Genomic DNA, 14925 nt, shown 5'->3' on the forward strand with positions numbered 1-14925 from the left:
TTTCCTTTCCTATGCTATTATTCCTTGGAGGTCTGGATATAGAAATCCAAGTGCACATTTGGCTCAGAGAATTGGGCAGGAATCTTATGAATTTGTGCATTGACACTTCACCCAGCAAATTATGATGGGTTGGTAAATGTGAATTCAAGTTTAAGCGGATAAATGTCTGCAGAGATTTGCAATCTATTTTGATGGCCCTAAATGTCACATTTTCTTCCCTTTAGAAAAGAATAATTCTGTCCTTCACCACCTTTAAAATTCAGGTCTTTAACATTCCATGGTCCTTTGAGTTTGCAGTTGGTGCAACCGGAGTTTTCCATTTCTTCTCTTCAGCTATAGTCTTCACCCTTCATTTCATCAAACTCATAATCTATGAGTCTTTGTCATTAATATTCTCTTTCCATAACCCTCTTCCACTTCTTCCTTATGATCCTATCATTCGAGGACTTCTTTACCTACGATTTGCCCCACAAGATCCTCTCATTTCTCTTTGTCCATATTTTTCCATTTATTTCCCTTTCTTTCTCATGGCTTTATAGACCCTAAACTCCTCTGCTTTCTCATCATCCACTAATTAGCATGTCTCCATGGTAACAGACAGTTGCAGAGCGGGAATCATTCTCTGTATCGGCTACTGCTGAGCAACCTCTGGGCCTAGCAAGGAGGGGCCTTGACCCAATTAAGATAGGGAGACTTTTCTCTTCTTGGAAGGAGAAGATCCATACATTTCAGAGAAGGCCCTGTTTCCTAGGGGAAAGAATAAGTCAATTTGGTTGAAAAGGAGTGTATACTTAATCTCAGGCATGTGAAATCAAAGTATGAAATAAACTAAGAAAATATTCAAGAAGATGTAGGAAAAATATCTAATGTTGGCTCTCTGCTTCTGGTTTGAAAAGATTAGCGGTGCTTTGATCTGGAAGATGCTATGAAGCAACTGGTAGCAAATATTTGGTAAGTTTTACCTTCTAATTTTACATATACAATTCCATAAGTGTGCCTCAGGGGGCTGAATCTATGACAGAGAACAACCCTACTCCAGCTTAATGAGGTTTATTTATTATAATTTTTAATTTCGTGGTTCCTATTTTCAGCTAGATTTCAACCCATAATCATATACTTACTGAATAGCTAGTATGCTAGTATTGCATTAATTATAATTGGAGTTTCTGATGGCAGTTCTTTATTGATAAGTTCCATAGCATTATATAGTTCATATCAGAACACATTTCCTGTATATTTTCCTATAGTTCAGAAGCTAGAAAAGATATTATTAGTTATAATTTATCAAGTACCTATTATGTATTAGGCAGTATACTAGGTGTTTTCTGTATAATGTTTCTGAATCTCATGCCAGCTTTTCAATGTAACATACCACTATTCCAATTTTATATATGAAAAGACTGAGATTCACAGAGCTTAGGTAATGTTTCCAAATAAAAAAGCTAGTAAAAGCCTGGTGCTGGAATCCTGGATACCTGAAAGTAAGTCTGTACAAGGGTACATTAACTATGCATTCCCACATAAAGATGTTTGTGTGATAATTAGAAAGCTATATAGATGTGAAATTGTAGACTTTTGCATTCATAGGAAAACCTTGATCAATAAGAAAGGGAGGGTGAAGTTTGAGTTCTTCTCAGTTGGAAGCTGCAGTAGCTTATGGAATGATAACCTGAAGCAGCAGGTGATTTCCCTGGATGTCAAGAAATGAAATGTTTTACCAACATATGAAACCCACAAGAGTAGGAATGTGATGACTAAAAGCATAGATTATGATGTAAGTTTGTGTAAATTGGATGAAAAATTTTACCCCCAGACATGTAAATCAGGGATGCCACTGCTCTCCTGGGAGCTCTGCCATTGATGGCAAGTGGGGATGAACAATTTGTGTCTACTGGAAGAGTAGCCTTTCATCCTTTTCTTCCCTCAAAGTTTATGATAAAAAACATTCTTTTTCCAAATATGAATGAGATGTCACCAATTTGTATACTGCATTTCATAAATTGAAGATCAAGTTACATCTCAAAGTTTACTTAAATCATGAAACCTTTAAAAAAATGACATCATGCTGGGTGTAATGGTGTGCACCTGTAATCCCAGCTTAGGCAGGCTGAGCTGGGAGGATAACTTGAGTCCAGGAGTTCAAGAGCAGCCTGATCAACATAGAGGGACTCAGTCTCAAAAGAAAAAAATAATAATAAAACAAAAACAAAAACAAAAAACATAACCACAACCACAACCACCACCACAACAACTCCATCTAAGGGAGAAAGTACATGTTTTGAATAACTTCTATATGCCAATTACTGGTGCCAAGTGCTTTTCATATGTTATCTATTATGAGAGCATGTCTCTCAAATTTCTTTCAGCAGGGAGCATAATTGTCTGGCCTCAGCTGTTGTGTTCTGAAATCCATCACCAATTTTGTATGGAGGCCAAGCTTCCCATGGCTGCTCCCAGCCAATGATGGAGTGTGGCAGGGATGCTAAGACAGATCCGTTTCTGGGAAATAGAGAATTCGCTGCCCAGTGACTTAAGCTTGACGGGAACTTCCCATTGGCCTTGCTGAACTTTCTTAGAATCCCAATCAGGAGGCTCCCGGCCAAACCTTCCCTCTCGCCTTCATAAGGGCCAGACTGCATTTAGGTCTAACTATCTGTCAACCTACCTCTGCTGCCTTCCTGCTTTACTTCTCATATATCTCCCTGAATGAATTCTCTTGTTGCCTGCTTCTTGGAGGAGCTAAATCAACACATTATCTAATTTAACCTTCCCAATCTTATGTGCTATTTATGATGATAAGAAATTGAGCCTCGAGGCATTTGCGATACTCACTCAGGTCACCTAGCTAACTATCGACAGGCTTTAAACCCAGCTCAGTCTGCTCTCACGGTCCTTTGACACTTCCCATTGTACCATGCTGCCCAGGAGGCCTTCTTGTACTCACCACTATTTTTTAGCTACTTTGTCTGATTACAAATTGCTTAGTAAAAAAGGGAATAGGTAAAATTTTTTCTTAAGCTCCCTGAAAAAAAAAAAAAACTGGAAGGAAACAAGTCATTAATATAAAATGTTCACCCTTTTCCTAGAATAACGTAACAGTTTGAGCTTTCTCATCTGTGTCTGTGACAGGAAGCTGTCTGGCTACATGAATATGTTGTTTTTCTTTTTTTTTCTAACACCCCTTCTTAGGTAAATCAGAGCTGCAAGTGCTGTATCTATTTTTCAGAGATAGCATGTGAATTTGTGACAGTCCCTGGGGAGTTTAAGGTCTAGAAACCAATGAAGAGATCACAATGAAACAGGAGCGTTATGTTTTCAAGTGCGAGGGTGATTATTATCTGAAAGTCTTAGTGTTGCTTAAAAGGCAGTTCGTCTCATTTGGATCAGGGAGCAGTGTGAATTTTCCAAAGGCGAGAAGGCCTTCCTAGCATCAATAAAAGCCGAGTACAGAGTGGGGCTTCAGGCTGCTTGTGTTACTGTGGAGGCCAGCAGTGAAAGCCTGGGTAGCCGGCTCCAGGGATGCTCCAGGAACTGGAACTGATTCCTAATGAATCAAGAACCCAGTAGGGAAGTAAGTAAAATGAAGGGAGTTTTCACTTTTTTTTTTTATTTTTTATTTTTTTCCCAGTCCTCCCTCTTTTCATTCTGGGAAAAAAAAAAAAAAAAAGTACAAATTATTGCAATTCTCTCCAAAACCTGGTGAGGGTTCAAGAGGACAGGAAGCCTGAGGACCTCCACCTGGGGAGCTTCTTGAAGATGCCGTGTCTAAGATCTTTAGTGCCAGGAGAACATTGACATTTTCCCCTTTTACTTTGTGGGGCATCTTTTCATGTGATTTAGGAAACTTCATCCTTCTCAGAGTTGTGCCGTTGGTGTTATGAGAGCTACAAGACCCCTGATGCTAAGCCAGTCTCTGTTTCTCTGTTCTAGGGCCCAAATAAGGGCAGACCCCCTCCATCCTTGTGTGATTTCTTTCCCTGGGATGCATCTTCCACGGACGCATTATCTCACTGAAAGAGGCTTCCACCGTTGGTCTTCATCTGCTTCAATATTCCCTTTAACTTAATAGTGTCTTGCCTACTTCTCCAGTTTCATCTTCTATGCCTTCTTCACATGACACATTTGTGAAAATGAAGTGCTTTCCATTCTAGAACCTTCCATGTTCCCTCAAGGCACATGCCTTTGCTCACACTGTGTCTTCTGCCAGCAGTGCCCTCCTGCCCTCCCCGCCCCCACCAGCTCCTACACTTTTTCCATTTGGTGAAGGTCTGATTCCATTAAGACTGAGTCCAAACGTAACCTCCTCAGTGCCACCTTCTCTGACCTCCCCAAACTCAATTAATAACTTCGTTCTTTGCCTATTTTAGTAATTTTGTTGAGCTGAAATTAATTTGTTTTTCCATGAAGATCCATATCCAAATTCAGTCCTTTTTTTCTCACTTACTACTAAGTGCCTGGCATAGGAATAATCACTTTTATATGTAGCATTTCTTAAATTTTTATTAAAAAAAACTAGAGACAATGATTCCTTTGGATGGAGATGAACTATTAATATTACTGCATTCTGAAATTGCTGACTATTGACTCTTCAGAAAAGGGTATGACTGGAGAGATGAAGGACAATTTTTAGTCGCTGCTCACGATAAAACCAAAATGAAACAACAACAAAAATCCTTGTTATTTAAAATCTCTGATTTTCTTAATACCTTTTGTAAGATGTTCTGGAAAATTGTGAGCCTCACTTCCAGTGAGCCTCTGCAACTCCAAGGCACATGTTAATAATCTTCCTCGAAGGTCTTTTTGGAAGCTGCATTATTTTATCACAGTTGTGTGAGCTCTGGGGGTCTCCAGTGTCAGCCATGCACAGACCCTGCCTGGTCCCTGTTGAGATGACCACCTGAGCCAGGAGCCTCTCAATCTCAGTCACTCCTTCCTGTACAGTTGTAGGTAACAGCCGTATACCAACATAATGCAAGAAGTGCCACTATTTAATGCCTAATGGAATTTTGATCCACTTCTTACACTCTGCTCCAAGCTGCAAGGAGATGGATAGTCAGCTCCATAAAGCAATCATCAATCTGAAGAATACCTTTTATTTTTCACTTATAGAACTGTCAAAAAATATCTTTTGGAAATGACAACTCTGCTTTGAACTGACAACATAGACCATGGGCTGGTCAATCACAGCTTATCTGTCACATCCTTCCTGATGCTTGTTTTCCTAAATAGTTGAAACACAATCACGTTATTAATTTACATATTGTCCATGACTGCTTTCACGTAATAATGGCAGAGTGTAGTAGTTGCAAAAGAAAATGTGTGGCTCATGAAAACTAAAATATTTGCTATTTGGTCCTTCATGGAAAGTTTGCCAACTCCTAACGGCAATCCAGAGTTCTGCCAGAAACCATGAATGTAAACTCTCCAATATCCATTTATTATTCTCTGAGAACATATTTATCTCAGAATGTAGCATCAGGAAAGCCACTGGTGACTTTGTAATCTTGGGGGCACTGTGAATTGCATAATGAATCGTGTCTCCTCTTTAGCTTTGGCTATCAGAATATCCTGAGGCAAATTTTTTTATCCTCTGTAGAGGAGTAGATGGTACTTATCTTTACCCACTTTTTGTTTTTCCTACTTTTAAATCCTCTTCACTCTGATTTCCTATTAATTTTTGTCTGATAACCTTGCATGTACATATATTTTGAGAAAAGGGTAGGTATAAATACATATGGCAGTAGTACATACCCTCTGCACTTCCACAGTTGATTGTCTAGAATTAGCTGCTTGTATATCCGCTTCTGCTTCCTAGTTTAAACACCCTTTGGGAAATTTTTTGTTCGCTTATTCACTTTGTTTTTGTTTTGTTTGTTTTGTTTGTTTGTTAGTGGATTATTTTTAGAAAGTATTTATTTCAGAGACCAGCAAATTTTCAACTTAAATTAATTGTCAATTGTAACATAAATAATAGTGTCTTCAAGGTGCCTGAAGTTGTTGACTTCTTGGTTAAAATAAATTACGTAGTCTTCATGCTTTTATTAATAAGATAATAATTGTTACTACTTAATAATAAAGTAATTGTTACTATTTAATAAGTGCCTAGTATTTTCCGGGTACTTCATGTACATTGTTGAATTGTTTCCTTGTAGCAGGCATGGTGAGTTTTGATATTTCCATTTCATAAGATTGTAACAATAAGACTCAGAGAGATAACGTACATTGCTTGGAGGGAGTGTGCAGCAGGAGTCAAGTGATGTCTGTGAATGAAGCAGGTGGGTGTAGTACAATCTGGAGCCATGGGGACCTACGAGTACATGCTTTGTCTGAAGGGACAGCTGATACCCAGGCAGCCAACCATTGTCATACTCAAATATCAGCTTTCTATTGCTGGAGTTCCCAACTTATCAGAAACCAGAAATCCAGACATTCAGTGAAATATTTTCATTTTAAAAACACTGTGTCAACATGATTAGGTTTGGTCCCTGGGCTATCAGTCTTTAAACTCGGTGATAACGATAACCACAGGCCACTGGGTCTGACAAGTTGCATCCTAACTACCACATTCTGTGTTACTTTGAGCAACTTAATCTCTTTAAGTTTCAGTTGCATCAACTAAACCATGAGACAAGCAGTAGTTTAAACTTACTGAGATTTGGTAAAATGTTTAACCTGTGCCTGCCACGTAAAACATACTCATTAAAGGGCTACATACCCACTATGTTATGGCTAAGGATACACAACTAGCAATTCCTTACTTGGTTGGAAGTTATAACCAAGCCTTTATGATCTCAGAGCCACGTCCTTTTCTCCTAGGACAATCCTGTCTCTCATAACTCAGCATTTCATTTTGTTTTATTCCTAACTCTAGTTTACCAGTTGTTTATCATAATAGAAGCAGGCCAACAATTTTATGAGCCATATAAATATTTGCACTAAAAAAGTATAATTGAATAAATTATTCCTTTCAATTTTGCTCAAAAAGTCATTTTTAAACTTCTTGCTGTTTCCTCTAAATTAAAAAAGTTAAATTTCTTTTTATAGATGCACATGGAGCTTCCAATGATTTCAGTGGGAGTCAAGAATCCAAGGATAGAATCTCTCCTGAAGAGTTTTAATTTTCTGTTTGTTTACAGCAGGAGATAACAAAAATGATATGTTTGCTTAGAGTGTATCAACATTAAGTATTCTAGCTAGCTGGGTCAAGAGCAAAGAGTTTCTTCATTTCATGAGTAGACCTAAAGATGCACTCTTATAAATGAGCAAGCATAGCTGTAGGCATCAAAGATAACAAGCAATATTGAATAGGAAAAAGGATTTTACTGGGGTGAGAAGGGGAACCAAATATGCATTACAGCTGTTAAATAGCTTTTCACCTGTATCTTTTCTTGTGACTGATATTTTTATTAAGGAAAATGATTAACATAGTAAAGAAATATTTTTTCTAATAAGGTTTTTGTGTTTTTTTTTCATAGGGAAATTTATTCACACTACCTGGAGGGTTATTCTGTCCTGACACAATTGAGTAAAACACTAGCATCTCAAAGTACAGTGGCAGGATAGAGCAACAGATAAATAATTCATTTTGGGAATGAAGGACCACAGGTTCTAGTCTCAGTTTGGCACACAAATAACTGTGATTGTGGGCAAATCACTCTCTGTTGATTGAAGATAATAAACCTGTTCTATCAATAGTGAAAATATCTGTGGAAGATCTTTGTCTTTTGTATAATAGTATTGCTATATTTATTTTTATATGACAATGGTGATGGTATAGTACAAATATGAAATTATAAGCACTAATCTACTAAGGAATTAAATAGTTTCAATTTCTTCAATAACAGAGGAGACATATACTGTCAATTACGTACATTTTGATTTTGACCTCCCAGAAATAAGTTAAGGTCATTCATTTTTTATTTTTTTCTGAAAAATAAGAAACATTTTGCTGACAATAAAAAGAGTAAAAATGAATGGCTCATGGGTAGAACAAGAAATGTGGAATAAGTAACATGAGGAATGTAAAGTGGACATGACTGAGTGTGAGTAAAAGCAATGCTAAGCAGCTTGAAGCCCCTGGTGGTACATAATTTTGATAGCTCAATTAGTTGATTTCTCTATCTTTCTTTTCCCCTCCCCCTCCCTCCCTCCCTTCCTCCTTCCCTTCCTACCTTCCCTTCTTCATTTTATCACAGTATGTAGCAGTCTGGGAGCAGGACGAGAAAGACAAATTGTATGTATTCATATGGCACTGGTGACTATTTGAGAGGAGATTCAGGAACATGACAAGAAAGGAAACATATTAATGAATTTAGAAACAGAATTTTTTACTTGGTAGACATTATGTTTCAAAAACAGTGGAAAAGGAAGTGAGAAATGAAGTCTAACAAGACTAGTCATTGTGGTGAAGGAAATGTACATTAGTCTTTGATGTCTGGAGATGTGTTTATTGTGTTTGATATGATGATTTAGCTGGGTATAAAACTTCAGGTTGACTTATTTTCCCCCAGAAATTTGAGAAATGCCATTGTATTCTAACGTATACTGTTGCGGAAGAGAAATCTACTGTGTAATTTTTGCTCTTTTGTTGGTATTTTCTCTCCAGCAGCTTTTAAGGTTTTATTCTTATCCTTGATATTCAGCAGCTTTCCCATTATATGCTTCAACATAGAATATTTTCATTTATTATGGGACTCAGGTATTTCTTCAGTTTTGGAAAATTCATGACTATATTTCTTTAAATTTTTTTTATACTTTTAAAAAATGGAATGCCTGTCTTACAGATGTTGAATATCCTTATTCTATCTTCTATGACTTTTTGAAGTCTTTTCTTTTATCTGTCAACAATGAATTAAAAATAATTTTCACAGTATTATCATTCAGCATTCAGATCTTACCCTTCATGTTTAAAACAAATCTCAATAACATTTTTTATTCTAAGATATCTAGCAAGTTATTTTTATATCAATTCATTGCTTCTCATTTCTGCCTGATTTTATTTGATATTTTCTTCATTTCTAATATTTTTAAAAGTTCATAATTCACAAAGGTATAACTTAGTTATCCCAATGGAAACACCTCTGTAACTCTCACATAAGTCAAGAAATAAAACATTGCTAGCATCTCAGATTCTTTTTTTAGGCCTCTTCCTAATCACTACGCTGTCTTTTCCACAGAAATAACCACTATCATATATTCTGACATCATCATGTAGATTTACCTGTTTCTGAAGTTTGGATAACTGAAAACATAGAGTACATATTTTTGGTATCTGGTTTCTTTCACTGAAATTTATGCTTGTGATATTCTTCTATCTTGTTACTGAAGGCTATAGTTCATTAATTTTCACTGTTATTTAGTATTCAATTATATTGATACACTGCAATTTAATTATCCCTTCTAGTGCTAATAGACATTTTGATTTTTTTTAGTCAGGATTTATTGTGAATAATGCTACTATAATAATTCTTGCGCATGTCTCTTGGTGCACATGTACATTTCTGTTAGGTAAATATGTAGAAGTGCTAGCTCAAATAATATGCATGTCTTTAGCTGTAGTAGATAATGTCAATTGTTTCCCAAAGTTAATTTACCAATTTACATTCCTATGAGCAGTATATGAGAATTCTTATTGCCTCACATGCTTGCTGGCACTTGATATTATTAGTTGATTTTTAGTGTTAACCATTCTGGTAGCTGTGCTGTGTGTGATACCTCATTGTGAGGCTGGCACCTTTACATATATTTATCCATTCTTTGGACATTGTCTGTTATGCATGCCTGTCTAAGTGTCGTACTCCTTTTTCTTTTGATTGTCTGTGTTTTTCTACTTAGTTTTTGAGTTATTTATGCATTTCGGATGTGAGCTCTTTGTTGGCTAAATTGCTGAAAATATCTTCTGCCATGTGCTAAAGCAAACTAAGTATGGACTGAGAAGAACTCCATACTTCTGTATTTGAGTCTTTGTGGACAAACTGCAACCTAACTTAACAGGTAGACAAGATTGAAAACCGAATTTAGGAGTATGTGCCTGTAACAATAGCTGAGTCTTGGCCAGTCCCTGCAGCCATACTTCAACCACTCATACACTGCTGAGTGTTCAAACTATGTTCAAATAAGGCAAACGCTGAGCTGTAACCAATCCAGTTGTTTCTGTACTTCACTTCTGATATCTGTACTCACTTCCCCTCCCCCCTTTTTTTGTCTATAAATCTTCTTCCACCACGTGGCTGCACTGGGGTCTCTCTGAATCTGCTGTGATTCTGGAGGCTGCCGGATTCACGAATTGCTTATTGCTCAATTGTACACCTTTAAATTTAATTCGGCTGAAGATTTTCTTTTAACACATGTCATAGCTTCCCTTTTCATACTCCTGATGGTTCCTTTTATTTCTGATCAACAGACATTCTTAATTTAATATAGCACAATTCATCATTGTTTTCTTTATTGACCCGCTTAAGAGATCTTTTCTTTTCCCAAGGTCATAGAGATAGCATTCTGCATTATTCTGCATTATTTTCTATTATTATTATTTGCCATTCATGTAAATAGCGACAAACTACTCAAAATACATTTTTTCTCATAGTATAATGTAGAGAGCATTTTCCCCTTTGCGAATATTCAGTTAGCCTAACACCATTTATTCAAAAGGCTATTCTTTTTTCACCTTTGTTATAAATCAATGTCTACAAAAATAAGGGTCTGTTTCAGTGTTCTTTATTTTCTTCCATTGGTCTATTTGTCTATTGTGTACCATCAACACACCATTTTAATGTTAGAGCTTTAAAATTACTAATATAAGTAGATAGAGCTTTATAATAATCACTAATATAAGTAGAGCAAGCTGTTTTATCATTTTCCTCTTTAAGGTTATCGTGATTATTCTTGATCTTTTGCATATCCAAATATACATTTAATATTACTCTTAGAATCAGCTTGTCAAGTTAAACATACACACAACATTGATGGTAGATTTAAATATTTAAATTACATTGGATCTATAAATAAATTTGGAAGAACTGGCATCTTTATAATATCAACTCTTTACTCCATCAGCATGGATTATCCTATAAGCATTTAGATTTGCTTTCATTTCTGTTCATATTATTTTGTAGTCTTATGCTTATTTTGTATTTATGTTTATTTCCAGATATTTGATATATTTTGCTCTTATTGTAAATGTTATCTTTAAAAATTTCATTTTTGTGTGTCTCTAGTATACGCAGATTTAATTGACTATAGTGGATTACCCTTTATTCATGAACTTTGCTAAATTCATTTTTTTCCTCCAAAATTTTATTCTGGAAATTTTCAAACATATAGAAAATAGACTTGCATAACAAACTTTTATGTGACCATTATCCAGCTTTAACCATTACAGTAAGTTTTTAAATTTCCTTAACTCATATTTAATTGATACTTTCTATAGATTCTTTTGTATTTTCTATATATACAAACATATTATTTGTAAATAATGGCAGTCTGATTTTCTTTTTCTAAGGTTATTTATTTATTTGCTATCCATGCTGCTGAGGATATTCAGAACAATGTTGAAAAACATTATAACATTCTTACCATGTTTGTGAGCCTAATCATTCCTTTGTGTTTTCACCAAATGACACTTACAGAACATCAATTCTTATGCATTTGTCATAAAAATCAATGTCTTAACTAAGTTAAAGCATGTCTATGATGAAATATTTGTATAATTTGAGCATGCTAGCCATAAGTATAACACATTCAGGACAAGGTTTTTTAAAAAAGCACTACAAACATGTCAGTATGTAGCCTGTGTTCATATGTGGTACTTACACATTTAAACTTAATTCTCAGCATTTACTTTATGGTTACTGCTGTAACTTAAAAACTGTCACCAAGGGATAAGGTATAACGACCTACAAATGGGCATATTTGTTAAGTTTTTAGTTTGTGAAGATATCTTGAACTCATTTATACAGGGACCAAATTTCAACTCTGAGTAATTGGCTTTTCAATGAAATTCATAGTTTACAACTGCATACAGGCAACAGAAAATATGAAAGAATTTCTAACTATGGGAATTAGTTAGAAATTTACTATTTTATTAGATTTCATTTTATTTAACATTCTAAGGAGTTCGCAGCCATCAGCAATTTCAATGTAATTTTAGGGAATTTGGCATTCTCAGCAGAGCTGTTAGTATAGAAAACCTTGTAGATGAAATAAGTGCATTTAATAGCACATGTGAAGGGATCATTCTAAAATTGACTTCGATGGCTTCATTTTCCACAGCTGAGCTGGGTCGCTCAACATGGCTGTTATTGTTCCTGATGTTAGGGCACATTCTCTTTTTACAGTAAAATTATGACTGTCAGAAGATTTTAACTTGACATATGTGGCATCTCTGCCTGCACAACTTCCATAGGATTGTTTCCTTCCATCTGTTATGTTCATGTGAAATTCTATTTCATTGCCTTAGGAACTTCAATAGTTTCTTGTCAGTCACTGTAGCTGGGTTCTTGTGCACGGTTACAGCTCCTACTCCAGGGCCAGCTCCTCTCCTTTATCTTGTTTTATATATATATATATATTCTATATGTATAGAATATATGTGTGTGTGTGTGTATACATATACATATATATTCACACATGCCTACTCGCCTCCAGTTTTTCCTCCACCTTGTTGCTACAGTGATATACACGTGTGTGTAAATATAAAAATACACACACATATATATTCTATTTATTGAATATTCAATAAATACATTAAAAAACATATCCAAAATGCAGAGTAATAACATAGGTTTAAATATTTAAAAATATATTTAAAAAGCACATTAAAAATATATTTTAAGCCTATTTCATTGCTCTGCATTTTGAATGGAATTAATGCATCGATGTGTGACTACTATGTCATCTGGACCAGAAGTCAAATTTGGGGTCACTGTAGCAACAAGGTGGAGGAAAAACTGGAGGCCGGTAGGCATGGACACAAAGCAATTGTATACACCTTGGGCCTGGGCTGGCACCACGGAATTGGAAAAGGGAGGAACAATCTACAAAACAGCAGTCTAAGCTAGAGATCCCTGAATTTGCTCCATGACTCAGAATTCTGGGGACTAAGGGTGTGTAGAAAAAGGACAGGTCTTAATGTAACTTATGATGTTCATATAACTTTCTAGGAAGAATTAGAACATTTTTTCCAATAGAGGTGAGATTCTGAGAGGCCTGGATTAGAATCTAGGTATGGTGCATCAAGATGGGTGTGTCAGGATGGGAGCGGATGCAGGGTCCCACTAAAACACAAATTGAGCTGGCAGTTATCTTGAGGAGAAGACTGATATCGTGTACTTAAAAGATTTATAGAAATGCATTGGGGAATGGCAATCAGCCCTTAGAAGGAAGTGAAGAGATGAAGAGAAGGATTGTGGAAGTGTATGCATGCACAAGAGAGAAAACATACTAAATCAGAGGGTGAAAACATGTGACTATTCCTGTTAATACACACATTTTTCCCAAAGCTGAAAGAATTTCATGAGTTAGATGCATGATTTGCCCCAAGAAAACTATCCAGCATGTTGCACACCTACAAGATTTGCAGGTCTAACAAATGGAAGAGTACAATAACGGGAGTGATGACAGTCATATGAAATGACACTCATTTCTTCTTTTCAAAATCAACAACACATAGAACTCTTCTTCAACCACATTTGATATCATGTTTAATACAGTATGTAGCAGCTGAATATTTATATCCCCTTACAATTTTAGCAAACCAGAGTTGAGAGACCAAGAAGGCATCATCTTATAATAACTGTTTAAGGGGAAGTTTTTGTTCATTCACCCACTCATTCAGGTATTTAGAAAATATCTATTAAGGGTTTATCAAGTGCCAGTATATAGTCTAGGCCCTGAAAGTACATCAGTGGGCAAAATAGTCAAATTTGATTTGTAGTAAATGAGAATAAAAGGAAGAAACAGAAAAACTGCGTGTGCTTCCTAAAGTCTTCCAGTAGTGGTGGAAGAATAAGAACTAGAACATAGTCTTTTGATTACTCGTTTTCTGGCTCTTCCTTCAACTAATTCAGCTATGAAACATAATATATAGAACATATATATTTGTTTGCATGTGACTGCTAGGAGTTTGGGGGGGTACACAGAAATAAATAGGATTTCATCTTCAACAGACACAGTTGCAAAGGGAGACATATGTATGATTACAAACAAAATGGGACGAACACAACTTTGACAGAGCTAAATGCGGGGAACTCTGGAGAACTTAGAAGATGCAGTTCCCTGTGCTGGAGGGAATAGAAAAGGATTTTTACAAAGGACTTCTGAACTGGCTCTGGATGGAATGCGAACTGCCCAGTGTTGGTGGTAGAGGTAGCAGTGTTCAGGCTGAGAGAGGGAAATGTGCAAATACCTCTCCTGAAACTCTCCTAGTACCACCATGTTCTTACCATCTCCTATTCTCATCTTCTGGCTTCCATAAAATTACTTTCTCTTTCTTCTTAATGGGCATACTAGAGAGTTTTTTCTTCACCAGTCTCCCGTGTCTGGCAGAGGCCAAACCAGTGACGAACTTTAGGTATGGGGTGTACAGTGACTGGGAAGAAGCAAGAGGAAGCTTGCTGGGTGCTGGAATGTTTCAGATCATGATGTGAGTGTTGGTTACATGTGCCGCATATTAGCGCATTTCTAGTATTTCACTACGTGCATATGAGGCCTCAATAAAACAAGGGGAAAAAAATACTCTTAACCCAATGGTATTAATGTCAGTCCTATGATACTAATTTCTATATGGAGCAGTTTAGTATTTGGCATCAAATGTATTTTGTTTCGTTTATTCTCTATTAATTTCTTACATGAGAATCTTTTCAGAAATCAGATTTTAAATGCCATTTAAGACCTCAGTTTTGTCTTAGGCTCATTTGTCCTCTTCTG

The 14925-nt window shown here is 36.1% G+C and overlaps 1 pseudogene; it reads right to left on the bottom strand.

Moving 5' to 3' along the window:
* Positions 1-12098: 12098 nt before the first annotated feature.
* LOC101036969 (elongin-C pseudogene) lies at positions 12099-12432 on the bottom strand (annotated as a pseudogene).
* Positions 12433-14925: the final 2493 nt, after the last annotated feature.

The sequence above is a fragment of the Saimiri boliviensis genome, chromosome 16, assembly GCF_048565385.1.
Source record: "Saimiri boliviensis isolate mSaiBol1 chromosome 16, mSaiBol1.pri, whole genome shotgun sequence".
Taxonomy (NCBI): Eukaryota; Metazoa; Chordata; class Mammalia; order Primates; family Cebidae; genus Saimiri; species Saimiri boliviensis.